Raw genomic sequence first — 12,858 nt, forward strand, 5'->3', positions numbered from 1 at the left:
CTTCTTCTTCTTCTTTCAGCTTCTCCCATTAGGGGTCGCCACAGCAGATCATCTCTCTCCATACCCCCTCTGTCCTCTACATCTGGCTCTTTCAACCCAACTACTTGTATGTCTTCCCTCACCACATCCATAAACTGCTTCCTCTTTTCCTCTATCCTGGTGGCTCCATCCTGAGCATTCTCCTACCGATATACCCCATGTCCCTTCTCTGCACATGTCCAAACCATCTCAATTTCGCCTCCCTCACCTTGTCTTCAAAACGTCCTACATGCTCCGTCCCACTTATAAACTCATTTCTTATTCTGTCCATCCTCATCACTCCCAACGAAAACCTCAACATCTTCAGATTGCTACCTCCAGCTCCACCTTCTGTCTTTTACTCAATGCCACTGTCTCTAAACCATACAACATCGCAGGTCTCACCACAGTCCTATAAACTTTCCCTTTCACTCTCACAGATAGTCTTCTATCACAAATCACTCCTGCTATCACTCTTCTCCACTCACTCCACCCTGCTGCACTCTTTTCTTCCCTTCTCTAACACACTCTCTATTACTTTGCACTATTGACCCCAGGTACCCAAACTTCCATCACCACTGCAAACAGGAAAGGGCTCAGAGCCGATCCTTGATGCAGTCCAAACTCCACCTTGAACCAGTCTGTTGTTCCTACTGCACACTTTACTGCTGTCACATACATGTCCTGCACCACCCTCACATACTTCTCTGACACACCTGACTTCCTCATACAATACCACAACTCCTCTCTCTGCTACCTGTTGTACGCTTTCTCTAAATCCACAAACACACAATGCAACTCCTTCTGACCTTCTCTATACTTCTCCATCAACATTCTCAAAGCAAATAATGTGTCTGTGGTGCTCTTCCTAGGCTTTAAACCATACTGTTGCTCACAGATGGTCACCTCTTCTTTCAGCCTGGTTTTCACTACTCTTTTCCATAACTTCATGGTGTGACTGATCAACTTAATTCCCCTGTAATTACTGCAGGTCTGCACATCACCCTTGTTCTTAAAGATAGGTACCAGCACACTCCTTCTTCATTCCTTAAGCAACCTCTCACCTTCCAAAATCCTGTTAAACAATCTTGTTAAAAACTCCACTGCCATCTCTCCTAAACATCTCCATGTTTTTACCGGTATGTCATCTGGTCCAACTGACTTTCAAAAACAAGACAAAATAGGGTCTTGTAAAATCCCAGCAGAGCACCTCCAGGTCACCAGAGGTCACCTAACTTGATTTCTACTCACATATTCACATGTATGCACTTGGTTTATTTAGCAAAAATTGCATAGTTATATTGCAAAGGGTTGCTAGTTTGTCTCTAAATCCATGCCTTGTTAAACTGATGATTTTTTGACCTCATGTTGTAATAACGTTTTTATAGATTTTGCCTGGATTGTGCTTTGGATTTTGTTTGCATTGCATTTTTAGTAAATCTCTGCACATCTCTCCACAGGATTTTGGCATATCATATCATGCCATGACAGACTTATTATTTTAATATTTCCGCTGCCATGTGTGTATAATTTTAATGAAAATATTTCTATCCAGAAAACAAGGTCTACTGATTATGGTATCATCTTCTGATAATAGAATTCATTTTCTTGCATGCCTTTTATCCTCTTTGTCCTTGTGGTATCTTGGTATGTAATTTTCTTTTGCTTGCTTTGGTATACAAAATTTGCCTGGTGTAAATGCCAGTTCACTGTGGGAGATAGGAGACCGTGAAAAAGACCATAAACAGGTAAATGTTGAAATGTTGAAATGTTGAAAACACTGAAATCACAAGCCTTTGTCTTATTATTAAATAATAATAAAATAATAATAATAAAAAAAAAATTAGACAGGACTAGAGTCTCTGCAATAAATAAACGTGTTTTCCTGAGATGTCGGTAATAAAAGTGATACTCAGGTCTACATAAAGGTCAGTTAATCAACAATAAATATCTTTTACTACACTTACAGACTGGAAATGTACTCAGCGGGCTGCTTATATATCCAAACATACATCATGTCCATACATAATGTTTATGCCATTAGTCATTCCATCCATTCAGGGTTTTTTGTGGCAAAATGTGGCTGTTGGGTTTTTTTTCTCCGCCTGTTATGGTTTTCTTGTTTGCAGTGTTTACCCCTTTACTGCTAATGAGTGTGTTTAATGTAGTCGCTGTCCTGGAAGCTGACACAAACTTTTCTTGTCTCATGCAGAGAAAATTACCGATATACACATCTCCGGGAAAAAAAAATGTCACTCACTTGCATTATGCAATGCAGCGATTCCGCATTTTCCACTAAAGCTGTGTGGTACAGCCTCTCCAGTGAGGGCTGGAAGTGAACACTCTCAGCCTGCATAAGCAAATTGCCCATAAATTATACTGGACAGAAAGAGGGAGGGAAATAGAAGGAGGAGTGTGTAAGCAGACTTCCAGAATTTATATATACAGCATATATAGCACAGCAGACTCCATGCTTACACACGTCACCTGCACTCTGAGGTCATGCTGATTGACCCAAATGGCACATTATTACTAAAATTCCAAAACCTTCCAGGTTTTGCCGCATCACAAAATGACGTAATTGTGGACATGTCAGATCCAGCACCATTATTCTCCACACTCACATCCATTTCAGAGACCTTGATATGCAATAACCTTATTATATTTAAGTGACATCTGGCCTATGCTGTAAAAATAAAAAACTGAACTGAAAAAGAATGACAGCTTTTTAAATAAAAATATTTTGGATATTGTCAAATCAGTCTAGTATTACCTATTATTTTCTATATTTATTTTTTAAAAGGAAGCTAAATGATCTCCCCTTATTAATAAAATACTCTTGAAAATGTAAATATATAAATAAATAATACGTTATTTGTACCTGCTCCAGAGTGAGGAAATAGTTGCTGTTGTTCTCCACCATGTAAAACAACTAGTTGCGGGAATATAAATTGCGAAAAACTGCTTATGTTTGCAGTAATTACCTGTAATAAAGCCCTATTTCTACTGAAACAAACCTAAGTATCCATGGGATCATTTTTCTTTTAAAAAAAACTTTAAACATGTGTGCAAATCAAAAACCAAGGTAACTGTAAAAACTATTAAAAAACTAAAAAATGAATACATATTTTAGTCCAATTTGCTCTCTGCAGTTATTTACCAAATAGATTTAATACTGGATCAGATTTGATGTAATTTTTTGTTTTCGTAAGAAAACAATAGCATAGCAACAAATGGACAAACAGGACAAAAATCCTACAAAATGACATATATGTGAAGTGCACCTGATACACTGACCAGTGATATTATCTGCCCGGGGCACAAACTGAAAGCAGGGGTCAAGACGATATATTCATATTTATAAGGCATTAAGAGGCTTTATATTTAAGAAGTATTATTCATGTTAAAGTAATAGATTTCGGTGTAAAAATAATAAGGGTGTTAAAAATAAAAGCCAGCATAAACATGAGCTTGTGTAATTAATTTTGATGAAAATTTTTTCCTCAATTTATATTTCATTTTATTTGCCTGAACAGCGTATGTGCTAATTGCCGCAGTACAGGGTGGGTGAAAAGTAACTAGGCAATATTTAATGGCCTAATATAGAATTTGGTGATCTTATGCAGACTAAGAACTTTCTCAGGAACATGACAGTGTGCAGGTTTTTGTGTTACTTACTTCATAAAATGATAAGGGACTGACTGAAGGTGCTATAATGCGATGCTGTGAATAAATATTATAAATAGTAAATAATTAAATATCAGACAAGGTAAAAGAGGTGTGACTGAGATGGTTTGGACATGTGCAAAAGAGGGACATGGGGTATATCAGTAGGAGAATGCTGAGGATGGAGCCACCAGGAAGGAGGAAAAGAGGAAGGCCAAGGAGGAGGTTTATGGATGTGGTGAGGGAAGACATGCAGGTAGTTGGTTTAAAAGAGGCACATGCACTGTAGAGGACCAAGTTGTGTGGAGAAGGTTGATCTGCTGTGGCGACCCCTAACGGGAGCACCGGAAAGAAAAAGAAGAAGAAAAAAGAAGTAGAAGAAATAATATCAGGTGATAATTTTGTATTTCTGTGAAGCTGCTTTTTGATATAGTTAACTGTTGCTGTAGTACAAGAAGAATAAAGCAAAAATGTATGTGGTGGTGATGGAAACACGTTACAACGCTGTCACCGATTATTTTCCCGTAAGAGCATGTGACTTGTCATGTTTTATTCTTTAATAATTCAATTTTTACTTTATATGTAGGAGAGGTCATAGTGCCCTGGCCTTTTATTTTACACACACACACACACACACACACACACACACACACACACACACACACACACACACACTCTCTCTCTCTGCCCCAATGGATCCTTAGGGGTTCTTTGCACATTAAAGACTTGTTATTCTTTGGACTTTGAAAGCTTCTATATACCGTACTGTACATTGAGTAAAACTGAAACACTGTTTGTTTGGTCTGAAAAGCAGAATGAACCTGAAAGACAGACTGCAAAAGGAAGAAACGGACAGAAAGGCAGAAATGCAGCAGACAGATACAGAGTGAAAAGGAGAGGAGAGGGATGGATAAGGAGAGGAGGAGGAATGAGAGGAAACAGTGAAAGAGAGAGGGGGAGAGAAAAAAGAAGGGGGGGAGCGGGAGGGACACACGCACGCTCTCTCTGTCCTTCTCTCTCTCACACACATGCACAGAGGAGAGAGAGAGAGAGAGAGAGAGAGAGAGAGAGAGAGAGACTCGCTTGCGCACAACTAAGCAGAAAGCACCGGTTCGCGACGGCGGTTTGGTTTCTGCCTCCCGAACAGAAATCGGACCTTTTTTTCACTCCGTTTTATTACTATTTTTTTTTTCTTTTTAACCATTTTGAGTGTCTAATTTTCAGATTTAAGACGTCATAGAATCGGAAGGGATTTTAAACTCGGTGATGCTCGAGGATTGAAACATAATCATCATCATCTTCATCTTTAAAATCATCCTCAGCCTCCTCATCAGCAGCATCAGCATCAGCAGCAGCTCAGCGCGTTCGGATTAAAGCGGCGGCTTCGTCTTGCTCGGTGAGCGCGTGCCACTTTTTCTCCTCCACCTCTCTAATGCTGATCATTTGTTGCTGCCCATAGAGTTTAGCAGCTTGAAAGAAAAAAGAAAGAAAAAAAAAAAAAACACGTGCATTGTTCTGTTGATGTCCAGTTTATAAATCTTCTCTAATGCAAAAGTAATTATAACATTAGTATTATTGTGATTTATATTTTTTATGATTGCTGTTCAGATGGTACAAGTTGCCTTTTATTGAATTTCTACAGCAGAACTTAAAAAGAGAGAGCATGAGAGAGAGAGAGAGAGAGAAAGAGAGAGGGATGAGGTCTGTCTTAAGATATTTCCCTGCTCTCAATTACATTAGGAAATGATGATGCATCCTATATTAATAACCTACAGTGTATTTATAGGGCCATTTATCCTTATCATTATTATTACTATTATGGCTTGGTAAAGGGTGGCAGAAGCGATGGGGAGTGTGGGATGAAATGGGACGAGATGGAATGCCTTATGCGTGGCACGTTACCTTATTCTTAAAATAGATGCGAAACAAAAAGGACAATGTGGCTTCCTATTAATATAAAGACCAGCAGCACAGCTTTGGAGACTTCCCCACGCTAACATACCTGATTCAGGTGATTGAATGAATCAGGTGTGTTAGAGCATAAAAATCATCAAACTGTTCGAAATTTCCACCCTAAAGCTAAACCAGTGTCATTTCCTTTTGCTCTCTTGTACTTCACCCTTTTTTCTGTATTCGTATTTTAGCAATGCTATAGCTATAGCCGCTATGGCTCCAAATAAAATTGAAAGGTGTTGTGTAGAGTGGAAAATGTCACAGACATTAAAGCCCCAGAGAATCTAAATGCTGTTGTTGTGGGCTGTGTTATATATGTAGTACAAAGTCTGAATGACTGATGATTAGCAAGAATTTCTCTCGGTTATTTGTAAATAGAAATATTTTTGGGCAATATTTAGGTTACATCTTTTATAAGCTTTACCCTCACCAATAATGTTGGTGTCCCTCATTAAAAAATGTATTTAAATGATGCATATGATCGGAGTTAAAACAGCCTTGCAAGTTTTTCCTGTTCTTTCAAAATTCATGAAATTTGCTGCTATTTGGATTTGATTTTCACTTTTCTGTCACATTCCCTTTAGAAAAATTACCTTTGATAAATGTTGGTATTGTGTAAAAATTTTTACTATTTTTTTTTTTTAACACTTTACAGTAAAGTTTACAGAACGTTTGACCATATATTCTAATACTGGTCCAATCCTCCAAATAGAATTAGTGAAGTAGTGGTATTAATAAAATAAAAAAATAAAAAACATGTTTTTGGACATTAAAAAAGAGAATAAGAAAGAAACAACCTCAAGGCTATAGTGAGTCATTAGAGCAAACTCTATCATTTTACTTTTTTAGCTTTACACCACTTTTCTTCATACATGCCAATAAAAAAAAATGATGTGAAGACCACAACTAAAGAACAAGCTAACCCTCAGGAAATGCTTCTACTTGCAGCAACTGCCTAAACATTCTACCAAGAGCTGGGCTAGTTTGCTCTCAAGCTGAGGAACTCATTTATTTATGAAAACATTATGCTAATAAAATGACTGCTTTGCCTATAAAACAATGCATAATGTTCCTAAGGCGATATTATGCAATTTTCTTGCTCAAATTGAGATGGAATAAACTGCACACAAATTTGCTTTTTAAGCTTCTACTTCAAAACCGAGAAAGAAAAGATAACCACCAACTTATTGTTAATGTGTCTGGTGATACAGTAGCTTTTTTTTTTTTCCTAAGATCTATTTATCTGTCTTCTGCCAAACCAAATTCTCAACAAATATGAAGCCATTTACACAGAGAATTTGAATGTTTTATTCACAGCAAGTATGAAATGTTCAGTTCAAACATGTTTTTTTTATCACAGTGACACAAGTTTGGTGCAAAGGGTCGCTGATGTAAAGAAAAATGCTTTGCTGGCACATGGTTATATGTGGATTGAAATTACTAATAAAAAAAGATGTAACTAAAGTTCTGTTAAACAAAAGCTACTGGATTTCCATTCAGTTTTATTTGTATGCCATTTGAAGCATAAAGGTAGTATCTAACCAACATTGGAGACACTACATTGCTTTCTTTTCTTGTTTTTTTCTTTACCCTACTAAACAGTACAAATATTTTTTTATAGAAGAGCTCGAAGCTAAAAGTGATCCAAATCCTGTATAAAAAAGAGGAGTTTAATCATGTTCTTTGAGGGTGAGGTCTGTAATAAAATGGGTCCTCTATGATAAAATTCTCACATTCAGACATCTATAAATTAACCAGCCATGAGATAGATGTCTTGTCCTTCCAACATCAATGTTTGCATTACAAAAAGCACTTATAACCTTAGTATAGAATGAACAAAAAAATGTAATCATTACTGTGTATAGAGCAAACATGATTATTCTGTAAAGTGAGGCTTTGCAGCTGTTTGCATAAAGCCCATTCCAGTTAGCATGTGGATGAACTTTTTAGATGAACTTTGTTTTTTTTCTAATGGCTCCAATGAGAACCCAACATGGGTGAGGTAAATCAAAGTAACTACATGGTAAAACCTTCCAAAATACCCACCATCCAATAGTAGTTAGTAGTTTTATGGGTTTAACAAAGCTGGAAGAATGTTTAATCTTCCTAAAAAGGCAGCATGAGATGTGCTTTATACAGACTAAAAATGCTACAGAAACACTTTCGGTGAGAATTGTTCTCGAAAAAGTTACACGGGTGTCACAAGAAATAGCTTTACAAAAATACAACTCGATGCCTAATGAGCAAACCAGGGCCTACAGTGCAGAGGAAAACTTTGCAATAAAAAAAGAAACCTCCAGTGAAAAAAAGGACATTTCAGCAGGCGAAAAATATTGTCAGCTTTATCCCTTATTTTATATCAGAAGATCAGAGAAGTAAAATGTGATTTTTTTAAACCTGTATCTAGACTTTGTTCTGCTTGAATTGAAAGCTTAAAATAGTCTTTTTTGGCAGACCAGTTTACTCATTTTAAGCATTTCTATATACGAGGAAGCAAAGACAATGTTTACAGTTTAAATATTGTAATAATAAAGCATAAAATAAACAGATACCACTAGATATCGAAATAGGTTTCATAACTAGGTGTTTGATTGATTGTAAACTTATAAGAGGAAATCAAGATGATGAATCTTTTTAGTTGTTGTTGTTCATAGTGTTCAGAGAAGCCACTCCGGCTAACAACACAGTGGGAGTCATTATTGTGCAATGGGTTATTTTTGTTTATTTTAAGTATTAAATGTGTTGAAAAGTGTTCATTAAAATCATGCTGAGAACTAAAGTTTTGAGATGAGCCCATGAAAATGTTTCAGCAGAATGCAACAGCTTGTAATAACAGCAGCGTTTTTTGAGAAATCTCTGGACTATCATGGTGTGCCAGTTAGTCACATTGATCTGTATATATTATGTGAACAGAAGAATTTGGACATCTGAATTTTTCAGCCATTTGTGGTTTGTGGTTGTACTACTAGAAACAGTCAACAGTTTTTTTTATAAAGTAACTGTCAACAGAACAAGGTACACTATATGTACACAACTTTCTGGACACCTGACCATAAGATTCATATGTGTTTTTTTTCCTCACTACATTTTGGCATGTGTTTATGGCAAGGGTGTTAGTACATGTACTAATGTAAGGTGAGGAGGTCTAGGGTGCAGTCAACTTTTCAAATCATTCAAAAGGTGTTCCTTAGAGTTGAGGTCAGATCTCTATAGCAGGCCACTCAAACCCATGCAGACCATCTCTTCTATCTTTCATAGCTGGCTTTGTGCATAGGGTTATTGTAAAGCTGGAACAGGTTTGGTTCTTCTAGTTCAAGTAATGAAAAATTGAATGCAACCACATCCAAAGACATCCTACAGAATTGTGTGCCCCCAACTTTGTGGTAACAGTTTGAGAACCACTGGAACCACTATGGCTGGAAACAATACTTTTGTCTGTACAGTATACATCAGGAGTATTTGAGAGTAAAAGACAGAGTCATGGAGTAAGTTTCAAGTGGAGTCAGGTGCTTTGTATCTACAAATCAGCTCTGAATAGTAAAACAAGGACATTAGGGGCTAAAACAGGGCAAATTGTTCTACTGTAATCCTTTTTGATGCTGGTTTATCAGCCTGACACATGTAGGGCACACTACAGGAAAAATACTAAAGACTGTGCTTTAACATGTTAATGCTGTTTGTGGGTTGTTGTCCTGTAAAATAATGATATCTTACTGAAAATAAACTTGACTTGATTCCAAGAAAACCAGCTGTACGCACTGCTTTTCGTTCTTAATAAGTGAGTGGAATCAGCACAGCAGTGCACTCATTTGTTTAGAATATTAAATATGAGTCATAATGTTATCATGTTTTAGTAAAGTTACAAATGTATAATGTTTCTCCGAAATCTGACAGGATGCTTTTTTAAAGGCACCAACTCAAAGGTGGTATCACTAACAGCTTGGCCACATCCCAGCACCTGTGTTAGTTTTTTTTGTTGTTTTTTTCTTTTTTTGCACAACACAAGTGTACTGTTAAAAATATCACTTTTGAGTAGTTTATAAAAAGTAGGCAATTTTCCTGGTATAGAAACATCTTCAAACGTCATTCATGGATGTTATTCAGGAGCAAATATGAATTATTCTGTCATTTCAGTAAAACAATGTAAAGATTACTTTGCTACTGAATGAGTTACTAGACTATGGAGCACAATTCGTGACCTGAGTGACAGATTTCCAGCAATCTCCTGGCAAACAACCAAAGCATTCAACAGTCACATTCTTATATTTATAATTATGCCTCACTGGATGGTGTAATATGCAACAAAGGTCCATTCATACACATTAAGGTAAGTGTTTTTGATCATGGAACAATCAGGCTGTGAGCAGAAGATTCAAACACTTTGCAGAATTAGTTCTGTGTTTAACTGCTCTGATTGAGTTTAAAGAAAATTGATGGAAATTCAATCCACATCGCCATGTGACCTCTGTAGTCTTTTGATAATCCGCTTTCAAAGTACACTTGCATGTGGAATCCAGACTCCATGGTAGGGATTTAATTAATAAAATCACATCGCAATTACTTTTAGCCTCATTCAGGCTACAGTAAATGGCCCTCTTCGGTCTCTAGCTCAGATGAAACGGCTCGGAAGACATTTTCAAAGGAGAAGATAGTTTACTATCTGAAAATTTAATGTGGCTGTGTGTACCATTTACTGTAACATGGCAGTTGCATTAGGTCTGGATTCTCAATCAAAAGACTCATTTACAATCTGGGTAAAGTAATAAACTATAAAAATACATCATCTAACATAATTATTGTACATAAAATGTATGTGTCTGTATGCGGTTTGATCAGTTGCCAGTGGTTGCCTGTGACTGTTTACCACGAAATTATTATCTGAACTAAGTTGTTATTATTATAAGGTAATACAGCTGCCTTACACTTGTACCATGCTGTCTCAGGCTCGCTGACATTACAAAATTAAATGTCACGTACCACATCAAGACTGAGGTAAAACCACTGGTACTGGTGATATGGGGTGTTTAAAAAAAAAAAACGCTAAGAAAAAGAAAAGGAAAAAAAAAAGCTAAGGCTGTATTAGAAAAGTAAGCACAAACACTAAAATGCTAGGATGGCAGCAATTTCCTCCTGCTCCCAAAATGCAGTCAATTAACCAAAACCTCTGAGTGTTCAAAGTTAGAATGCTTAGTTTGTTAGTAGGAGGCTCATGAATCATGTAGCTGGCTTTAAAACAAGCTTAGAAGTTTAGCATGATTTAAACTACAGGCCTCAATCATTACCATTGAGCTGGTTAGTATTTTATGCAGAATTGCTTGTGACCTAAAAAAAAAAAAAGGACAGAATTCGTGTCTGGCAACACTCTGCACCGTGGCCTTGAATGTATTATATTTTGATGCTAATGTACTGTAGCTTCAACTAGATTTGTACATTAAACGTTGAGGGATTTGGTTTTCTATCGTATATATAGTGTGCGAATGTATGAATGGGATTAGTAAGACTTAGTGAGAGATCTTCTGGGGCCAATTGGACACCTTGGACTGGTTAATCGGCTGAATTTAGGGTAAGGGGACCATTTTCCTTATTTTATTTTCTGCCAAACTGTTGCTTTTAACTGCGTTAGGAAGATTAAACACCCAAGACATTTGGCATATTTCTGAAATCAATCCATCTTAGAGTAGTCACAAATTTCTCCCTAACCTTCCACACACAGAGTAGCCCTAAGCAGCCATTGTCTTTAATGGGCTCCATGAGAGCACTTCCTCTCTCTCTCTCTCACCCCCTCCACACACACACACACACACACACACACACACACACACACACACACACACACACACACACAGTTTATTGACCCCGTGCAGATATAGAGGCTGCCACACAGGATATTACACTCAGACCACTCGCTCTAATCAGGGTCATATGGGAGGCCATATTGAATGTGTTTAATTACTTTGCGTGTGTAAAATGTGTAGTCGAGTTCTAACACACAGACACTCAGTCTGTCAGGGTTTCTCACCTTCCAAATTCTCTTTTTATTTTCATATCAATATATGAATACGTTCAATATTCAAGCAACTTTTTCGAGCGTAAATGAATGAATGAGTTTTCTGAGCAAATATACTGAAAATAAAAAAGATCTTAAAAGAGATACTACAATAAGTTTCTGTTATATAAGTTATATAAGTTTCTGACACACACTGAAATGGAATTAAATTTTTTTTATATATCTGAATCTCAAGCAGGCTGTGTTTAGGTTCTGCAATGCCGTAATGTTATACTGTATATAGTAAGTGTAAGCAAGAAATAGAAAACCATTCAAAATTAAATCCAACTATGTATAAAAGAGTTTAAATAATAAAAGGTCAATTCTGCATGGAGATCAAGTCTGAAGACCCTGAAATGGCATGATAATGTTTATTATGAAAGTTGAGATTCTGCAACACCTTCATCCTTGATGGTTTATGAGATATATAAGCATAAGGAAGCTAAAATGTCTAAATGCTGTCTGAGAGAGAATAATGTTACAGCATTAAGTATAGACGTCAGCATGTAAAAACTAAAAATTAAAAAACTCGAAATTAAAAACTCATTTAGAATTTTACATGTATTATCTAGAACTACTCCGAAATGACTGCCAAACAATGAAAATGAAATTCCAAAAAATGATCTACAGACCTGTCTGATTGATCTTGTTTGGTATTGACTTGTGACTCGACTCTCAGTGTGAAAATTTAATAACATCATACCCCCCCCCGCCCCTCTCTCTCTTTCTTTCATACACATGCAATCTCCGTAAGGTTTTATTAATTTCACAAGAAATGTTAGACCATTCATTTCATTCAGTTTTCCATCTTTCGCTCGTTCCCTCCCCTTCACTTTTTCTAACATCTATTTAAAATAACGTCCAGGGCAGAAAGGCATGACGGGAATAATGGCTTTTAGTCCAGTCAATATCGCATTGGCACATCTAATCGATGCCTGGGATAATGAACACCACTACAGTCATGCTGAAGGAATGACACACACATTTAGAATTAGAGTTATATTAAGCGGCTATAAACTTTTTGTGTAATGAAAAGAATTGGGTTAATCCTGCAGGAGCTAGATCTTTTCAGAATAAGCAATATAACAGGAAGATTTCGGTTATGAATGTGTCTATAAATACTTATTCAGTAATTCATTCAGAATAAACCTGCCTAAGTTTGAAGGTAGGTAGTT

General features: G+C 36.7%; 1 protein-coding gene across 2 annotated transcripts in view; it reads left to right on the top strand.

Moving 5' to 3' along the window:
- The first annotated feature begins 4,748 nt into the window (after window positions 1–4,748).
- tmem121ab (transmembrane protein 121Ab) overlaps window positions 4,749–12,858 on the top strand; it is a 71,014-nt gene continuing 62,904 nt past the window's right edge. For both annotated transcript variants that reach the window (XM_046835686.1, XM_046835687.1), the window contains exon 1: window positions 4,749–5,080. The gene's annotated coding sequence lies outside the window, so the exon portion shown is untranslated. The remainder of the gene's footprint in view (window positions 5,081–12,858) is intronic.

This window comes from Silurus meridionalis, chromosome 23 (genome assembly GCF_014805685.1).
Source record: "Silurus meridionalis isolate SWU-2019-XX chromosome 23, ASM1480568v1, whole genome shotgun sequence".
Classification (NCBI taxonomy): Eukaryota; Metazoa; Chordata; class Actinopteri; order Siluriformes; family Siluridae; genus Silurus; species Silurus meridionalis.